Source organism: Triturus cristatus, chromosome 7, assembly GCF_964204655.1.
Source record: "Triturus cristatus chromosome 7, aTriCri1.1, whole genome shotgun sequence".
Classification (NCBI taxonomy): Eukaryota; Metazoa; Chordata; class Amphibia; order Caudata; family Salamandridae; genus Triturus; species Triturus cristatus.
This window is the reverse complement of record NC_140590.1, coordinates 172623180-172641801: the sequence shown is the minus strand read 5'-3', so window position 1 is coordinate 172641801 and position 18622 is coordinate 172623180. Positions and strand designations below refer to the sequence as shown.

Genomic DNA, 18622 nt, shown 5'->3' with positions numbered 1-18622 from the left:
ATGCCCTCCTCCCTAGGTTTATGTATAATTTTGAAACCATCTGGACAGGCAAGACCTATCTCCACAGCTGAATCTGCTCTGATCCAGGTCTCTGTGAGAAACAGGGCATCCAGCTTCATATTGTCAATTAAAAACGCTATTTCAGAGTAGTGTTTTACTAGTGACCTACTGTTTATTAGCCCACAATTAAGGTGGCCAAGCATATTAGCGTGCGAGTTCCCTGCTCTCCACCCCGGGACAGTAGTATTGTCCTGGGCGATATCAGCAGCAGTCCCGCTGTCTGTTCTCCCACCAATCTCTAGCAGCTGTTTTCTAGAGTAAACCTGGCGTACCTTATTAGGGGTACAGTGTTCATCCGTTGTCCGGGACTCGTCCGGGACGCGGACGGGCGCAGACGGGCTTGCCTCTGGTGCGCCTCTGGCGCGCCCGCTGCGCGCACGCTGCACGCTTGCATTAGCCTGTTTTTATGCCCACCTTCTAAGAGCACTGGCGCGCGCATCCCAAAATGGCGCCCAGCAATTGGATCCAGACCGATCCAAGATGGTGCTCGCAATGAGGTGGTGAAGGATGAGGCCCCACTCTAAGCAGCAGGTTTGTGAGCTTTTGTTTTTATGGTGAGGGTATGCGGAGTGAAAGCGGCGATTTTTAAAAGATAAACAGCAAAGAAGAGGTGATGTATCGGTTTCTTACTGCGTGGGGAGGTGATGCGTCGGTTTCTTACTGTGTCCGCCAAAGATACGACAGACCTGGCGCCTTGATGCAGGACGATGCGTGAACTTGTGCAGCCGCACAGAAGGCCTTGCGTCGAACTCTGTGATGATCTTGGACTTCGGCGATCGGCGCACTTGATGCAGTGTGTGGCAATATCTTGAGCCGTGGCAGGCACTGCGAAGGTTTCTTCGGCGATGCATCAGAAACAGGTATGGATGCATCTCGCTTCTTCGAAGTTGCGTGGTTTTTCCAGCTTCCAGCGTAAAACAGTTTCTAGAGGTCCAGAACAGCAGCAGGCACCTCTTTGCAGGTTAGAATTCCCAGCAAGGAAATTCAGGGGAGCTGGTATTTGTGTCCCTGAGACATCAGAAGAGGAGGGAAGCTCAGTTTCAAGCCCATGGAGATCTTCTTTCAAGCAGGTGACAAATCAAACAGCAAAGTCCTTTTCTCCTTTCCTTGGCAGCAAGCAGCCACTGCAGGCGGCCAACCTCAGACAGCAAACAGGGCAGGGGCAGTTTTCTTCCTCAGTTTCTCTGGCTCTTCTCCTTGGCAAAGGTTCCCCTTGTTCCCCTTGTTTCTACACAAAATCCTTTGTTCTCTGAAGGCAGAGAGTGTCTGTACCCAACCAAAACCAATTCTGTCCTCACTGGTGCAGCTTCCTGGCAGGAGGTGGAGACAGCATTGTTGCAGGCAGACCAGGCTCATTCAGGTGAAAGGAAATCTCCTCCGCCTACACTAAATGCAGCCCAGGTCTATTCAGCCCAGCCCTGACTCATCAGACTTCTGGAAGCACTGCCACCTCCAGCTCCTGTCACCCAAAAGCCAGAGATGCAATACACAAGCCTAGCTAAAAGTGATTTTTTTAACATAGAATGTAAAAATCACCCTCACTAAAAGATGCACTTTAACATTCTGAACTTTATTTTCCATCCTTGTTCCCAGGGCCAGTTATGTTTATAAAATGTTTTAAACAAACTCCCCATTCTGTCCTATGGGAACAGGCCGTCTTCCGCCTTGCAACAGAGAAAAATGAAATTGGCAGTACTTCACTATCAGGGCATGCCACACACATCTGGGCATGTCCTACCTTTCACATACAATGCATCCTGCCCACAGGGGTACATTGGGCCTACCTTAGGGGTGACTAATATGTAGGAAAGGGAAGGTTTAGGGACTGGCAACTGTGTGCACTTGCCAAGTCTACATGGCAGTCCCAGACTGTAAACAGGCTCTGCAATGGCAGGCCAGAGTTACATTTTACCGGCTGCTTCGGTGGGTGGCACAATCAGTGCTGCAGCGCACAAGCAGCATTTTATTTACAGGCCCTGGGCACACACAGTGCCCTATGCTAGGGTTTGACAAGTAAATCAAATAGCCAATCATGGAAACACCAAACCATAACAGTAATTTACAAAGGGAGCACTTGCAATTTGGCACTGAACAGCAGTGTCAAAGTGCCCAAAGCATCTAGACCAGCAAAACGGAGTCCAACATACAGCAAAAACACAGGCAGCAAAGGCAAACAAGCATTTACAGTGCAATGGTCTCGGCATTGTAAAAGTTAGAGCTATTGGCATTGCTCATGACATTATTTTTGTTTATGTTTTTGTTTTTAACACATTTAAAGAAATGGCATTGTTATTTACAATGTCATTAGCTTAATCTCTCTAAAATGCGAGACCTATTGCATTTGCACCCACACACAGAGCCACACACACAAAGCCACCCACACACACAGACCCACCCACACATAGCCACCTACACAGAGCTATTCACATAGAGCAACCCACACACAAATAGAGCCACCTACACACACAGAGTTACCCACACACAGACAGAGCCACCCACGCATAGAGCCACCTACAAAAAAAGCCACCCACACAAAGCCACACACATAGAGGCACACACATACACACACACACACATAGAGCCTCCCCCACACACACAGAGCCACCCACACACTCACAGAGCCACACACACAAAGCCACACACACATACACAGAGCCACATACACATACATACTCACACATACACATGCTTCAAAAGATATTTCTACAGCATCACAATAGGTTCTACTGATACAAGATAACAAAGTGCCAGTAATGTTATCGGGATCGGGCTCTGAAGCCTAAATCAAAGAGTTATATTATATGATCAGGCTATAAAACGTAAAATCCCAAGGCCACCTCTTTCAAAACGAAGTCAGACACATTCGGACAGGCTTCCACGCGCACTTTAGAAATAATAGATCACAAAATGCAAGAGTCTGCTCCACGGTTGTTGTTGAGATGTGAGAATACCACCCTCCCCCCCACACACATTTGCTGCAGTGTCTCAAACAATTCAGCAAGCACATTCATGCAATCTAGCTCACGGGTGGGTTCCATTCGAACATTTTCAACAAGAATGAAAAAATAGTTTAAGCTCAGAGAAGCGGAGGGCTCCTTTATCCATCACCTCTCCCAAACAAAGCACTACATTTTAGCGCCGCAAATTAAAGAGTGGCGGGCTTCCCGCCTTTGAAAAATGCGCGGCATTTGCAGATAACCCAAAGTGCATGGAGGCAGCAAAAATCACACCCGCCTCACATTCTGCCTCTTTTCCCTGTCCCCGAGCCACATACCGACGAAACAGCAAATCTTTCTTATTTTCCTCTCTAGTGTGTTCTCCCTGAATCTTCACAAAGCAAGCCTTTCTCTGCACCCCAGTCGGTTCCCTGGAGCCAACCCGCAACTTCCGCTTCCGTCCGAAGCAGAGGTGACACTACTGTGTGGTTCCGGAAATAGAGAAAGGACTTTAACACAGTATTAAGTGTGTGTAGTCATCAAGCACTGGCAATGACAACCGATGTCATATCTTGCCTCATACAATGCAAAGGTAGACGAGTCTACAAATTAACAGCAACACCAGAGTTACGGGTTGGCTCAGGCTGGTGCACGAGCAATATTTTGTATGTTATGTTGCAAAAAATATCATGTTGCAATAAAATAAAGGTGTCTTTAAACGTTTAATAAAGTTTATTTACCTTAGTAAATTGTTATCTTTTAAAAGTAAACATTTTCAAGAATAAACTAAGATACGATTCTGGCCCCGCTCTGATGACATTTCTGGAGACATGCTGAGTTAGAGGTCATGCGTATCACTGTATTTGCAGTTGTTTATATAGCGCGAACTCGACCCAAAGCTATTGGAGCGCTTTATATGGGCACAAGGGTATCCACGCCAACCCTCCCGATTCAGGAGGGAGGCTACCGATTTCGAGCCTAATCTCCCGCCTCCTGATTCATGATTGTAAAAATGCAACTTTGAGAATCAGTTGGTGCCAGACAAGGCAGCTCAGAAAGTATGCCAAATCTGCCAATTCGTTGTCAGCCTGGCATCCTAAACCTGCCCTAATGAGTTTGTGTAGGTTCAAATGTGGGCGGCTAGTGAGCACGAACTGAGGAAAGGTATTCACTATTCACTAATAGTCACTGGTTGCTAGACTTGAAACGCCGAGCAGCAAGGAAGAGGCGACCCCAGTCCCGCTCCGACCGCGTACAAAATGGACGAATCTTCCGACGCTAAAAAAAGAACAAAAACACGCCCACCATGTGTAAAAGGGGCGGGGCTTCAAAAAAGTGAAAGAAGTGAAACAACACGCCCCCGAATCGGAAAAAGACGGGGCTTGTTTGGAGAGACAAAGCTCTTCTCCAATGTCTGACCAGCATTTAAGAGGCCAGCCAATGGAGAAAAGGGAAGAAGAGGGGCGGGTTAAAGCCCCACTTCTGAAAACACTAAATCTCGCGAGCGAGACTGCGCAAGCGCAGCCTTCGCTAGCCGAGACCTAAAAATGCAGGGTAGACCCACAACAATGGTGCCAGGTCTAACAATATCTTACTTTCAGAAGAAAATTGCAGATATCCACTGAAAAAAACGAAGGTTACAGCGATGTTATAGTTCGGTGGAAATATAACTATAGCTTAACTTTGTCTATTAAAAAAAACATGTTGCATCCTGGTACTTGCAGTGTGTGTCAAGAAACAATTAATCCCTCCAGTGGGTTTGCCTTCAGTAGGTTTCTGTGTCTTTGCCAATTCTTTACAAACATTTTAAGCATTTTAAAAGCCCTACAGTAGGCCTCAGGACGAGTGCCAGAGTGCAACATCTATGGAGGCCCACCAGAGGGCAATTAATTATGAAAAGCAGAGGAAATATAAATGTGTGTCAATGCTCTGTGCTTTTTGAAGGAACTGCCTATGAGGAAGGAGCATGTTGCTCTGAAATGTGTCAGGCGAAGCTCAATTATCAGAAACGCCGGTTCTTTTTTAAATAAAAGATTCAGTGAAACAATTCCTGTGAGTGCGTCCTCGCATCAGGGCAAAGTGTGGATATATATTTATATATCTATCTATATCTATATATCTATATATATATATATTCACTTAAAAAACCATAGGTTTCACACATGTTATAATTAGCTGGACATTTCACTCGTAAAAAACCAATGAAATTCCCCCGTTATAGTTAGTGCACGCAACTATAACTCACGCGACCGCAATCCTCTGCTGATGACGTCAGATATTACATCACTGTATTTAGACACTTATTTACCCATGTCTTCTTCCATTAATCTTTAGCTATACATATATTACAAATATTTATTTTTCATAAAGACACATATGTCATCAGTGATGTAATATCTGACGTCATAAGCAGAGGATTGAGTTATAGTTGCCTGCACTAACTATAACGGGGGAATTTCATTGTTTTTTTACGAGTGAAATGTCCAGCTAACTATAACATGTGTGAAACCTATGGTTTTTTAAGTGAATTTGCAAGGTTTTTTAAATGCTAATTCGTAACTATAACGTGTGTGAAACCTATGGTTTTTTCAGTGAATTTGTACGGCTTTTTAAATGCTAAATTAAGTATTTATTATTTTTATTTTTTTCAGGTTTCTCACCGTGCGCGCACCGTGCGCGCTGTGGGCGCTCGGTGCGCTTTGCGCACCGAGCACCCACGGTTCGCAGTCCGTGCCGTGCATGCCCGGTGCGCGCACCTCGCCATTTTTTTTAAAAAAAATTGTTTTTTTCTCCCTTGGGGGTCCTTCTGTGACCCCCTGACCAAGGCTAGGGGGTCAGGAACTGTCCACTCTGCCCCCTTTTCACGTTCTTCACCTTTTTTTTTCACCCCCTCAGACTGCGAGAGACAAAATGTCGGCCGACACTTCCTGGTTTCGACCGATTCGAATGTTTACCGACATCTAACAACCAATCAGAATTGCGCTCGCGCACGGCAGGGTGCGCGCACGGTGCGCGCGTATAGATATTGATATGCTTTTAACTGCTATTTTCTCAGGAAAAACTGAACAGATTTACACCAGACCTGCAAAAGGCACTTCCTTGACCTTATGGCTACCTCTCTGCCAAATTTCAAGTAATTCTGTTCAGCCGTTCGGGCTGTAGCTGCGACTAAAGGTCCTATAGAAAAATGCATGGGGAAAACGCGTTTTGGGACCCCCCCTTTTTCTCGGCCCCCGCTTGACGAATCACCCCGAGACTTTCAGGGTAGGGGCTAAACGGAGCGCCCCATTAGTTTTGAAAATTTCGCGAGGATTCGTCAACCGGCGCCAAAGTTATTCAAAATAAAATTTTGAGATTTCCTATGGAAACTTGGTCCTAACTATAACTATCTACTGGCGACCACCAGTAGATAATATATATATATAGATATAAATATATATATATATATATATACACACACACACACACATATATACATGTATATGCAAATATATATAAACAAATATATATATATAGAGAGAGAGATTATCACTGAGAATTCGTATTAGGGTTGTACTCCTAAATAGCTATAGCAAAGATTTCTACCTTTAAAAAAATTAGTGCTCAAATATGTCCAAACAAAATATCGACTATCAAAACGTAATTAAATTGACCAAAAACTTTATTACAAAAATATAACTATTGAAAAATTGTTATATATATTTTTTAAATATTTGAAATTTGTGCTACCGAAATATTGTCTACAATAAGGAAGGGGATCCTTACGATGGCGGAGGGCCCGCCACCAACAGGGTTTTCCGCCTACCAGATTACAATGGCAGGCAGAAACATGACGGTCGGAAAGACCGACCGCCACGGTTCCGCCAGGCGGTCATTTTCCGACTGCCTGTCGCAGCAGCCTAATTGCCCAGCCCATTGCCCATCGGGTTAATGATACTCTTTTTCGCTGGTTCTTTTGCGGCGGTAAACCGGCCACGAAACAGCAGACAGAAACAAATTTAGGGGCCTGTAGTGGGCCCTATTCATCCCTTGGCCTGAGGCAAGGGCACAGGGGGGCACCTATGGTACCTCCCTACATATCCCTTCACCATGTGGCAGGCACCGCATGGTGCCTGCCATGTAGTGCAAGAATATGCAAGTGCTGTTTTTTTGTATTGAGGCGGGGTCTGCTAACTGCATCCCCGCCGCAATGCAGTAGATAGGCAATGGGACCGCCACGTTGGCGGTCGCATCCTAATGTGGATGGTGGGTAGGCCGCCTCGCAGGCGGCTGGTCCCACTACCGCAATGGTGGCGGACAGACTGAAGTCCCTTCGCCATCGTAATGACCCCATAATAATTTAAAATTGCAGCTAGACAATGTAACATAGTTTGCTAAAATATGCTTGCAGTTAGTGTATAACAAATTATCTCTCTGTCTCTATCTATCTCTCTCTCTCTCTCTCTCTATCTTCCCTTACCTCGATGACTGGCTGGCTGTTGAAGGTGGCCTCACCCCAGGAAGTTTTCTCCCACCTCTAGACTACAGCAGACCTTCTGCATTTGCTGCGGTTCACTATCAACATGCTGAAGGCATGACTGACTCCCTCTTAGAGACTCCCTTTCATAAAAGCTATTGTAGATACAGCGCAGTGTTGGGATTACCTTCTGGAACAACGAGTTCAGAATATTAGGGCAATGATTCTGTCTGGCTTCTATCTGGGATTGCAGAGAGATTGACTCTGAGGCTGCTGGGTCTCATGGTATCTTACATCCTGCTGTTAAAACATGCCTGTTGGAATATTCTGGCTCTGCAGTGGGATTTAAAGTCCCAGTGGACACAGCATTGTGGGGATCTCTCTGACCTGGGCCAGATATCTGAGGGAACTGCATAAGATCTGCAGTGGTGGCTCAAGGACCACAATTGTGTCAACGGCAGAGCCCCCTCTCTTCCCCAACCAGAGCTCACTGTAGTGATGCATCACTTCTTAGTTAGGGCAGCCATCGGGGAGAGGAGGAGATCAGAGGAGTCCCATTGGAACTGCAAGCAATTCGCCTGGCATTGAAAGCCTTTCTTCCATCCAGCATGGAAAGCTGTTTCAGGTGTTCACAGACAATTTATGGTATTGCAACAAGCAGGATCGAGTACAGCCTTGCACTCTTTGTGAAAAGGCCCTACATCTCTGGACATGGCTGGAACATCAGAACATATCACTTGTGGTTCAATATCTGTCGGGATCACTGAACTCCCGAGCAGACAAACTCAGACACCAATGCCTCACCGATCACTAATGGTGTCTTAATCCTAAGGTACTGCAAGGTCTCCTCAGAGATTGGAGAGAACCTTGGTTAGATCTATTTGCTACTGCTGAGAATGCGCAGTGTTAGTACTTCTGTGCCCTGGAGTTTCCAAGGTGGCTTTTGATATGGGCCATTTTCATCTTGAGACGAGCTCAGGACTCTTATACACCTTTCCACCAATACATCGCACATCCAGAGTTCTCAAGAAGCCGAAGTCCCAAGTAATAATTACAAATAATTCCTAATTCTAAAGTGCAAAGGGATTACCCCCTCAAAGGTTTCAAGGCGCTGGGGGCCGTCGGGGAGATTAAGTGAGCTAATGCCCAGAGTCACATGATGCTGAGCTGAGCTGCCGCCGCTGCCAGGGATCGAACAGTGAACCGCACGGTCCATAGTAAGCTGCTCTGGCCGCTACATCACACCTCTCTACTCCAAGACATCTTAGTGGCATCAGAATGTGCTAGGAGTGTCATGTATACTGAACTCCTGAGCATAAGCATCTGTCCTCCTTTAAGGCTTGCCTGTCAGGAGAGTCTCCTGTTGCAGCAACGGAGCAGGGTACTGCACCAAAACCTGCACAATCTTCACGTAAATACGTGGCGATTGAGTGGGAACAGTTGATGGTGTTCGATCTTCCTCCCAAAGTGTGTGATTTCATCTTGGCAGCCAAGTGCCTCCCCCTCCCCCCCATGAAAATGATGTACCACTGCTGATGGGACAAATTTTAGGCCTGGTGTGCTACCAAATATGTTTATCCTCTGTCTCCAACCTTGTCTGTTTGCCTTATCCCTTGCCCTGCAAAGGCCTTGTTTTGGCCTTGTTTTGGGCACAATTAAAGGCTACCTATCTGCCATTTCAGCTTTCCCTGTTCAAGGCATCTGTTCTGACACATTTCCTGAAAGGTACACACATTTCCTCCTACACTCATCATTATGCCCGAGTGGGATCTTAATTTAGTTCTCCCTATTGGAGCCTATGCACAGCTGCCCTCTCAGACTACTGACCATTCAAACAGTCTTCCTTGTGGCAGTAACATCTGCCCGGAGGGTTAGTGAGTTGCAGGCCCTTTTTTTCCACCCCAGCACCTTTGGGTCACCGGCGCTGCCAAGGGGTTCAGCCCGCCTCTTTTTCTCTGAGGCAGAGGTGGCAGCACTTGTTAGGTCTCGCCTGACCCAGAGCATGCGCTGGTCTGGCTAGACTTTTTGAGAGGGCTCCAAAAAGTGCTACCAGGCCAGCCTAGAGTTACAGTGCATGTCTGCGGGCGTGCGCGCCGCGCATGACCGCTTTGATGTTTGATCACGTTTACTTGGCATAGCCAATAGGTCTCACTTTTGAGACCTTATAAGTATTTAGTTATGCAACTGTTGCATGGCTAAACACTTATAAGGTCCCAAAGGCGAGACCTATTGGCTATACCAATGCTTGTTTTTTATGTGTAGTGCAAACTCCCCTCCACGCTGGCAGCAGGTGGCAGGCCTGGGAGGGGGTATGCCCTCAGGTAGTGTTGGCTGCTGGGAGAGTGAAACAGTGCATGCGCTGGAGCAGTGGGGTTCAGTGTACCATGTACCATGTAGCAGCAGATGCATCACTGGGCTGACCTGCTGGATTGGGTTCAGGACCTGCCTGACCTACTAGCATTGAGGAGCTCTGTGAGTAATTATTTATAGTTTTTTGTTCTACAATGCTAATATATATTTTTTTCAAATAGCATGCTGCTCACACTCAGAGGTGAGTTAATTTTATGTTACGAATATTATGTGATCCACTTAGAGCTAGTCAGGTGCTTGAGGCAATTTAATCTTACTCAGGGCTGATTATTTAAGCAGTCATGCAGACTACTCTGTCCTGACAATAAGATTGTGGTAGCAATATGAGTGAGTTAGAGTTCTCTGTGTCTTGCTTTATGTAGCTCATACAGTCCCAATCTCGCCGTGATGTGTAGTATACATCTATGTATTGAAAGGGGAGACTGAAGGGTATATTTACAAGGTGAAAGCGCCACCAGAATGTCACCTCAAGTGACGTTCTGGTGGAGCTATGTCCTCCTCAATATTTACAAAGCGGCATTAAGCACTGGGAAGAGCCTACTGGACAGGAAGAGGAAGTTAGAGTCTATGGGGGACTTTCTTTTAGTTGAAAAAAAAAAGTACAACTAAAATAATGCTTCTTACATTTAAAAAAAAAGAAAACAAGCATTGGCATAGCCAATAGGTCTCGCTTTTGGGACCTTATAAGTGTTTAGTTATGCAACTGTTGCATGGCTAAACACTTATAAGGTCCCAAAGGCCAGACCTATTGGCTATGCCAATGCTGGTTTCTAATGGTGCTCTGTTGTGGTGTGATAGGTTTGGATGTACATACACATACAGTTGCACCCTTCTGCTTGTCAGGTGGCATACTGTGTCAGTGGTAATTGTAGTTCTAGGTCTGTGTAGTATAGCATTGTGTCTGTAGTTGTAGTTCACGTTTAAAGCTGTTAACTTAATTTCATAGTAATCAAGAAACTTGTTTTAAGTCTGAAAATTTGTCATTTTAAATGAATGACCAAACATCGGCCCTCGTGGTACAGAGAGCAAGTTTACAGGTAAGAGAGCGAGTTTTGTGGAACGTCATAACTATGAGACTACTACATAGTGTGTTGAGGGATTCGTGTTGGTTAGGTAGTGGCGAAATAGTGATCTGGTGTCTGCAAATACTGCCAGGACTCTGGGCACGGATAAGTTCACACTGGTAAACAACACCTGAATATAAGTTAGGCCACTTCTGCTCGCTCCCGCCCCCCCCCCCCCCCCCTCCCCCGCCCATTCGGCATGAAATAATGACGCCTCCGCCCCCTTGGTAAAAGGGAGGTAATAGGGGCCCATCTGCCTCCGTAAAGGTCGCTGGCGTTATCTAAACAGAGCAGACACTGTCCAAATCGGCTTTTATTTTATTTATTTATTTAATGCATTTTTATAAAGCGCGGACTTTACCCGAAGGTGTCAGAGCGCTGTACAATAGAATTATGCTGCTTCAACTCAGATACCAGCCCATTGCCGGCCTTACCAATCCTACCCTGATGCGCCAGGTCTTTCTTTCAATGTTGTAATCAATATACTCGATTCCATACACCATGCTTCTTGCAAATTATTGATATTGATTTTTCGACAACCCTCCATTTAGAGACGCGCTTCATATAGTGTTTTCCATGCCACTCAAAACATTGCTGACACACTAGCACCACCAAAACTAATACCTTTTATTTACATCCCTAGAGAATGGAGAGGTTTGGCACGAAACCACCGTATAAAACAATGTCTGTAATAATGATTTGAGCAGAACAGATCACGATAGCAAGTTGACAATCAGGGTGGTACTGGAATAGAAAATAGGGTCGTGTACCAAAGTTGCCCCCAAAAGCGAATCACATAGCTGAAAAATGGTCCACGTATGCAAAGCAGGCCAGTTTTAAGTGTGTAAAGGTGTTTGGAGAGGGATGGAAGACAGCATCAATGTGTGCCCGTCGCCGGCAAAGCTTGTAGTAATATAACAGAAATCAACAGTAAAAGACGGAAACACGACCCATAAGAGAGGCCTACAAACATCCAAAAACGAGTCCATGCACTTACATGTAATGCCTGCACTTCGGGCACGACCAGATTGCTCTATAGCCCAGGCGTATCCAGTTTACAATGAAAAATCGTGATTCCCAAAAACGTGCCCAAGGCTCTCACTGGCCTGACTCTTCAATGAGACAGAAAGCTATTATATGGCAAGCGTCCAATAACAGAAGTGGTGGGTGCACTCGTAAGTCACCCATATCCCGCAGAGAAGGCCATGTTAAACATATGGGCAAGGGTTTATCCCCTCACCACCGCAGGTCAGACTCACCCCCTTTGTAGCTCCCCCTGTCGGTGGCACAGCTCGCAGACAGACGACGTAGGCATCGGTGGTGAGAAAGTCCGGGCGGAAGTCAGCAGAACCGGCACAGCTCGCAGACAGACGACGTAGGCATCGGTGGTGAGAAAGTCGGGGCGGAAGTCAGCAGAACCGCTTCATGCACTGCGAAGGCACGAGCGATAGCAACAAAAAAGAGGAGCAAACGCTCTCACTGGCCTGACTCTTCAATGAGACAGAAAGCTATTATATGGCAAGCGTCCAATAACAGAAGTGGTGGGTGCACTCGTAAGTCACCCATATCCCGCAGAGAAGGCCATGTTAAACATATGGGCAAGGGTTTATCCCCTCACCACCGCAGGTCAGACTCACCCCCTTTGTAGCTCCCCCTGTCGGTGGCACAGCTCGCAGACAGACGACGTAGGCATCGGTGGTGAGAAAGTCCGGGCGGAAGTCAGCAGAACCGCTTCATGCACTGCGAAGGCACGAGCGATAGCAACAAAAAAGAGGAGCCCGCGAAAGTGAAAGTGATCGTGATTACGATCGCTACGGAGGAAAGACACATGGCGCTGCGCGCGCGTGCACGTTCACGTGCACTGTAGCTTTAGGCCACGGCAGCACTTTGAAAAGCCCAGATATAACATGTCTCTTCGAGCCTTTGGCTCGCGAGACCTAAAAACTAAACGGTGTTGAATATCAATTCAAAAAGATCTTTTAGAGTAGATTTATCTGCTTCCTGAGTAGAAAATCTGCTCAAGATGCAGCCACGGGCACTCGCCAGGTTCATGAAAATGACGGTGGAAGGCTCAGCGGTGACCGGAAGCCGCACTAGCACGCTGAAAATCTCGCTTGCGCTTGCTAGCGGGCGGCAAATCTCCTCATGCACGTGCCAAAACAAGCCTCAAGCATGCCAATGGGAAAATAATTCCATCACTCGCCGGATGGGGGATTTTAGGGGGAACACTGTATTACACGTGTAGTGCCAAGTTCCTGAATTCTGCCAACTCCGAGATCAGAACTATATTTCCACCCAGGCATACACTACCAAAATAGCTGATACATAAACACATTCATAGGAATGAGTACGCATGCATATATATTTGGACGTAGAAACACTTTAAATCCTTTTACAAAAAAGAATTTTCGAAGAATAATAGTGGGATAGCCACAGCATATGCAGTTTTTTTATTTTGAAATATTTTGGGAACTTTACACGTTGTACAACTGCAACAAGGATCTGCATATGTTTCTTATTACAAAAATGTCCACAAAGATATGTAAACGTTGTCCTAATGCACAACGGAGTTTGAGGCCCCCCAGCAGCGCGTTTACCATAATGGTCAATATTCTGACATGAGAAGTTTATAGCATCGCATGAAGAATCTTAATCTCAAACTACTGATGGCTTTAACATTTCAAAGGAATCTCGATGTCCGAAGTGTATGGTCTTCACCCTATGCCTATGGGTAATACATGGACAATATTCCACTGAGCCTACAGGCTGACAGTCTCCATTTGGGACTTTCTACTTTTTAACTCTCGGACTCCGAGGGCTGTTCGGGGAGGGAGGAAAACAGCGGGTTTCCCTGTCCATAAACGCTCCTGGTGATGTCATCCTGTGCACTGGCTCTCTAGAAAGCTGCGTGGTGTGATGTACAGCCTCACAGAGGTCAATGTGCACTGTCCAGCATAGAACCTGTACTCAGACATAACCTCAGTACAAATGCCTATTTCTAGACAAACATAGAAAGATCCCACACACTGTATGGGGTTTTTGACCAATTAAATGTTTTTCCTTGTTAGCACCTGATTCAAGGAGGCATACATTTTTAAGCTGACTATTGCAATAGATTGTGCTTTGCTTAAAAAATGATGGGTGTTTGCACTGCCATACCCTAGCAATATTCTCTTAGCAGAAAGTAACAGAAAGCCGGGCAATATACTATGTGCAATGAGAAACATGGAATACCCCGAAGGGACTATGCGTGGCTTTGTGCTGGTGCAAAGCCCTAGTAAATCTAGACCTTTGCTTCTTTCTCTTTAACCACCTGATATCATTGATCTGTAGGTAATCTAGATCATTTTTCTCCGAATTTTCTATTCCCCTATATTTCTTTTCATTGTGTTTCGTTCAGATCCTTACAGAAACAGCTAGGTGAAGAGCAAACTGTGTTAAACTCATTAAATAAATACATCAGCTGTATGTTCTGTCATTAATTGGGTTAACCTTGCCCCAATCTGTTATTCCTTCACTCACATCCAGTCAACTGTTATATCAACCATTGCAGGAGTCCCTAGTGCACCTGGGTGTATGGCATAGGGCTACTTAGTAGCAAACAGAAAACAGGACTCTTTGATTGTGCCATAAGACACAGGGACAACCGGGCAGCAGATTTCACAAAAAACCCTGTAATGTTGCAGGTTGACTGTGCCACATTGTGTCATTTTGGTCAGTAGAGGGAGTGAGAAGAACTTGGTAAGGTCACCTCAGTTTCCCAGTCTGTAATACCATGCATCAAACTAGAGGAGACCCCTAAGTCATCATTCCATTGTCTCTCTCTCCCTCACTGCCAAGGACACTCTAAGTCTTTCTAAAAAGTGCTCTCACCCATTGGAATTACAAGAGGCATGCTTCATTATAGAGTCCTCCACCGAATACTTCCTGTTTCTGGGCGGGCTCGACACTGGACCCAAGGGACATTTTTGTTATATTAGGGATCCAAACGATGATTAAAATTGCCTATGATGCCCTAATACTAATTCATTAGAAGGGCTCCTTGACAAGGTTAAAAACAGGTGAAGACACTATTCGAGAGCATTAGTATCGCTAGCGTCTACAGGTCAACATGTTTCACCCAATGCACCTTCCCTCTTATGGTCAATTCGCTTTGTTCAGCACAAAAACTGGATCCCCTGATCTCTTTAATTCGGGCTTGCCTATCCCACTATTTGTGAATGTGTGTTCATGCCAATCCCTGATGCAAGCCTGCCATACATGCAAACCTTCTGCTCAGAATTCTTCATGTTGTATGGGTGACAGAGCACTCATCGTGCACAATCAGGTATTGGAGTGAGGCAGACCTTGTGGTCACACATTCATCAAAGATCGACATCAGAACTTCACCTACTCGGATCCTCCAAACCCTGCATAAGACACATTTTAGCCTGAATAGTGAATTAACAAGAATTCTGAATTAAACATATTGAGGAACACATTTTCGGTCCTGAAGAAAAAATCTGACCCTAAGGCACAGAGACAAATAACTCTTTGGGTCCAAATTGAAGCTTGTCCGGATAGAGGCGTATCTGGATGAGGGTGAGGACTCTATGATAAAGCAAGATACTAGTTCTTACCAGTGAGGAAGAGAGCGATAAAAGAATGATGACCCGGGGTCTCCTCTATTTTGATGTAGGTTGTTTATTTTGATCTAAGAATACATGCAAGGAACTGGCAAAAACTATTTAACAGTGCTTAGTGAACGTGGACATAAGACCTGCCCGTCCCCTTTACAGACAACACCTACATGAATTTACAAGGTACATTAGTTTAAGGAAAATAAGACTATCAAAATGTTTAGCTGTGACCACTGAGTTGCATAGTCAAAGAATGAGTTCAACTCGATGACTTTTAACAAAATAAAATGTGACCTTGCAGAGAGACAGTCATTCTTACCTGACCTTTGCTCATCATGGGTGTATTACATACATTTGGCACGTGGCACCTTTGGAAAACTAATTTACCACATTTTGTTGCTTGTGTACTATGAAATGAAATGAAATCGAGTATTTGTAAAGCGCAAACAATTACGCTGGGGTCCCCGGGGGGAGATTAAGCGAGCTATTGCCCAGAGTCACATGGTACTGGGCTAGCCTGTCCCAGGGGATCAAACCGTGAGCCTCTGTATTCTGGAGTAAGGCGCCCTGGCCGCTGCGCCACACCTCTTCCAATTAGGCAAGCAAACTTTGCCCCATTCCATAGCATACAATGAGCTTTGTACCAGTGTAATATGTAAAAATGTATTTCTAAACACATCTAGCATCTCTGAATATAAATAATTATTCCTCTGTTATAGGGATTTTAACAAATAAACTTTTGTTAAACAACCCTTTAAAAATAGAGTAAATTGGGTTTGCACTACCTTTGTAATTTGTTACAAAAGTATCAACAAACTGTGCCAGACAGAGTCCTCTTTAAATAAAATGTATTTCCTCCACTTATTATTACATTAACAAAGCAGAAAAAATGTGAAGCTGTGTCTGCCCCTGTGCAAATACCGCATGCTCCCTTTTCTATTACATCAGCAAACATGGTGAAAATGGGTTCTTCTTTTATAAACAGAGGACATAGAGGACTTTATACAGGACCTGTTGCAACGTGCTAGAAATTAGTCTACAAGCTGAGCTTTCGAGGGCTCCAAATGCTCGCATGCACTCACCTGAAGGGAACCACAGCCAAAGAAATGCTGGCTCGTCCCCTCTCAGGTCTTTTAACCTCTGCATTCTTGCATCTCCAGCCAATGTCTACAGGGCAGCATGCCCTCGGCAGTAAATAATTTCACACAACGGTGTTAATTATTTTTTAGAAAGTTACAATGCACAGCCTCACAGGACTGCACCCATCTGAATATTGGGCAGATTGTGTGCCTATTGTGAAGATAGAGAAAACTATTCTTCAACATGCACCTGGTGTGTAGTGCGGCATAAAGTTGCTTGCAAACAATTGTTTTGCTCGTGCAATTGCAGAAATATAAACTAACAATACGGTGCAGCTCAAAAGGCAGGACCACATGCCTTTATGTGCCACAAAATATAGTGTTTCTCGGAGAAAATCCACAAACAATGGTAAAATGGACTGACGTGATGACATGAAATGTCCACACGTTCCTACGCTGATTCATTATTTAATTAATTAGATCAAGGGACCATTGATGAGTGAGTCGCAGTATGATGCAATGTGAGTCTGTGTGTGTGTGTGTGTGTGTGTGTGGGGTCTTACTATTCCATGAAGGACAGTTGAAGGAAAGGGCTGTCGACACGCGGAGGTAGTAGTGTTGGGCTGAACTGTACCTACTTATATTTCTGTTGCTCCTTCCTACCTGTTGAGAAATACATTTTCTTCACTTGTGCAACAATGTTTGGATCCTCTTTGTTATGGAATTTTAACCATAACTTTTGCCCATTTTATGTACTGCTGAAGACCTCACAAATTACTTCAATCATGAAATGGAACATGACATAATTGAAGACATAGGATGACGTCTCCAAAATCATAATGATGACATTCCTGATGACATCACTGATAGAATGTTTTTGTTATGTTATTTTTGTAATACATTTTGTTGTTAGGTTTTGCTTTTTGTAATGATTTGAGTGACACATTATTGATAAATACCCTTTATGTAAAAGGAGAACAACCTTTTTTGTGATACATCATTTTGGATCCAGTGTTTTTCTAACAGAAAAATGAAAAGGAGATGAATAGATTTTCTTAGAATAAGAATACAATTTTTCAAAATAAAGGTGAATTTATAGTCTTTTTAAGCATATGTTATGGTGCTATAAGCAAAGCTAACTATAGCTTCTCTCTTACCTTTGATATTTTCTGTGAATTTCTATTTATTTTTATCATGGAATTGTATTTTGGACCTCAGCCTCTATTTACAGCAAACTGGTGCACTGACTTTGCATATGCCCAGTAAGGAGTGGCTGTTGTGGACAGTGTACCCATAGAGCATTTCGCATTTAGGCATGTGAAGTAGGGGTCGGGTGCAAAGCATAACCTACAACAATGATCTCTATCCTAGCTGATCTGGGGGCTGCCCAACCAGAGCCTGTTGCTAAATAGTGTCGTACTTTAGAATTTGGGACCGCGTAGGAGGCAGGGCCCTATCCCTGTCTATCCCGGTAATAGTGAACCGCGAATGGTTAATGCGGTATGTACAAGTGTTTTTTGTAACGTTTTAGTTATGAATGCGCTGTGTATACGCTATTATACATCACTACGTGGGTTCCATTTTGTATCGATGGCCATCTTATGGTTGCCCTCACATAGGCTATATAGCATGAAGCGAATACGGGCCTTTTTTAGAGCACATGTGCCTTTCTTTGACTTTTCTGTGACCTGGGCAGCTTGGCTCCGCTGCCCCAGGTCAAACTGGTCTCACGAGTTCCCCGTCCTCTGGCCACCTGTGATTAGCATCAGGGCTTGACACACCATAAAGTCTTTTCATCCTACACGAGCCTCCAGCTAATCTCTTTCGCACCTGACTGTTCCTGCTTTATGGCTTGTTTCCCAAACAGGAGATGCTCATGTTTATTGGGGCCTATCGATATCTGATGTGGGATCTGAACCTTGCTGTGTAAATAATTGCGGGCTGGCTTAACTGGAATGTGGGATGGTCATCATGACTCTGCCTTTTCGTTTGAAATGTATACATGTAATAGCCATATCATAAACTAAAGAATGTATGC

At 44.8% G+C, this 18622-nt stretch overlaps 1 protein-coding gene across 1 annotated transcript in view; it reads right to left on the bottom strand.

Annotated features, from left to right (window-relative positions):
• The window catches only part of LOC146809147 (IgGFc-binding protein-like), a 175553-nt gene extending 163366 nt beyond the window's left edge, over positions 1–12187 (bottom strand). The window contains exon 1 of the mRNA XM_085614299.1: positions 12146–12187. The gene's annotated coding sequence lies outside the window, so the exon portion shown is untranslated. The remainder of the gene's footprint in view (positions 1–12145) is intronic.
• Between the last annotated feature and the right edge of the window lie 6435 nt (positions 12188–18622).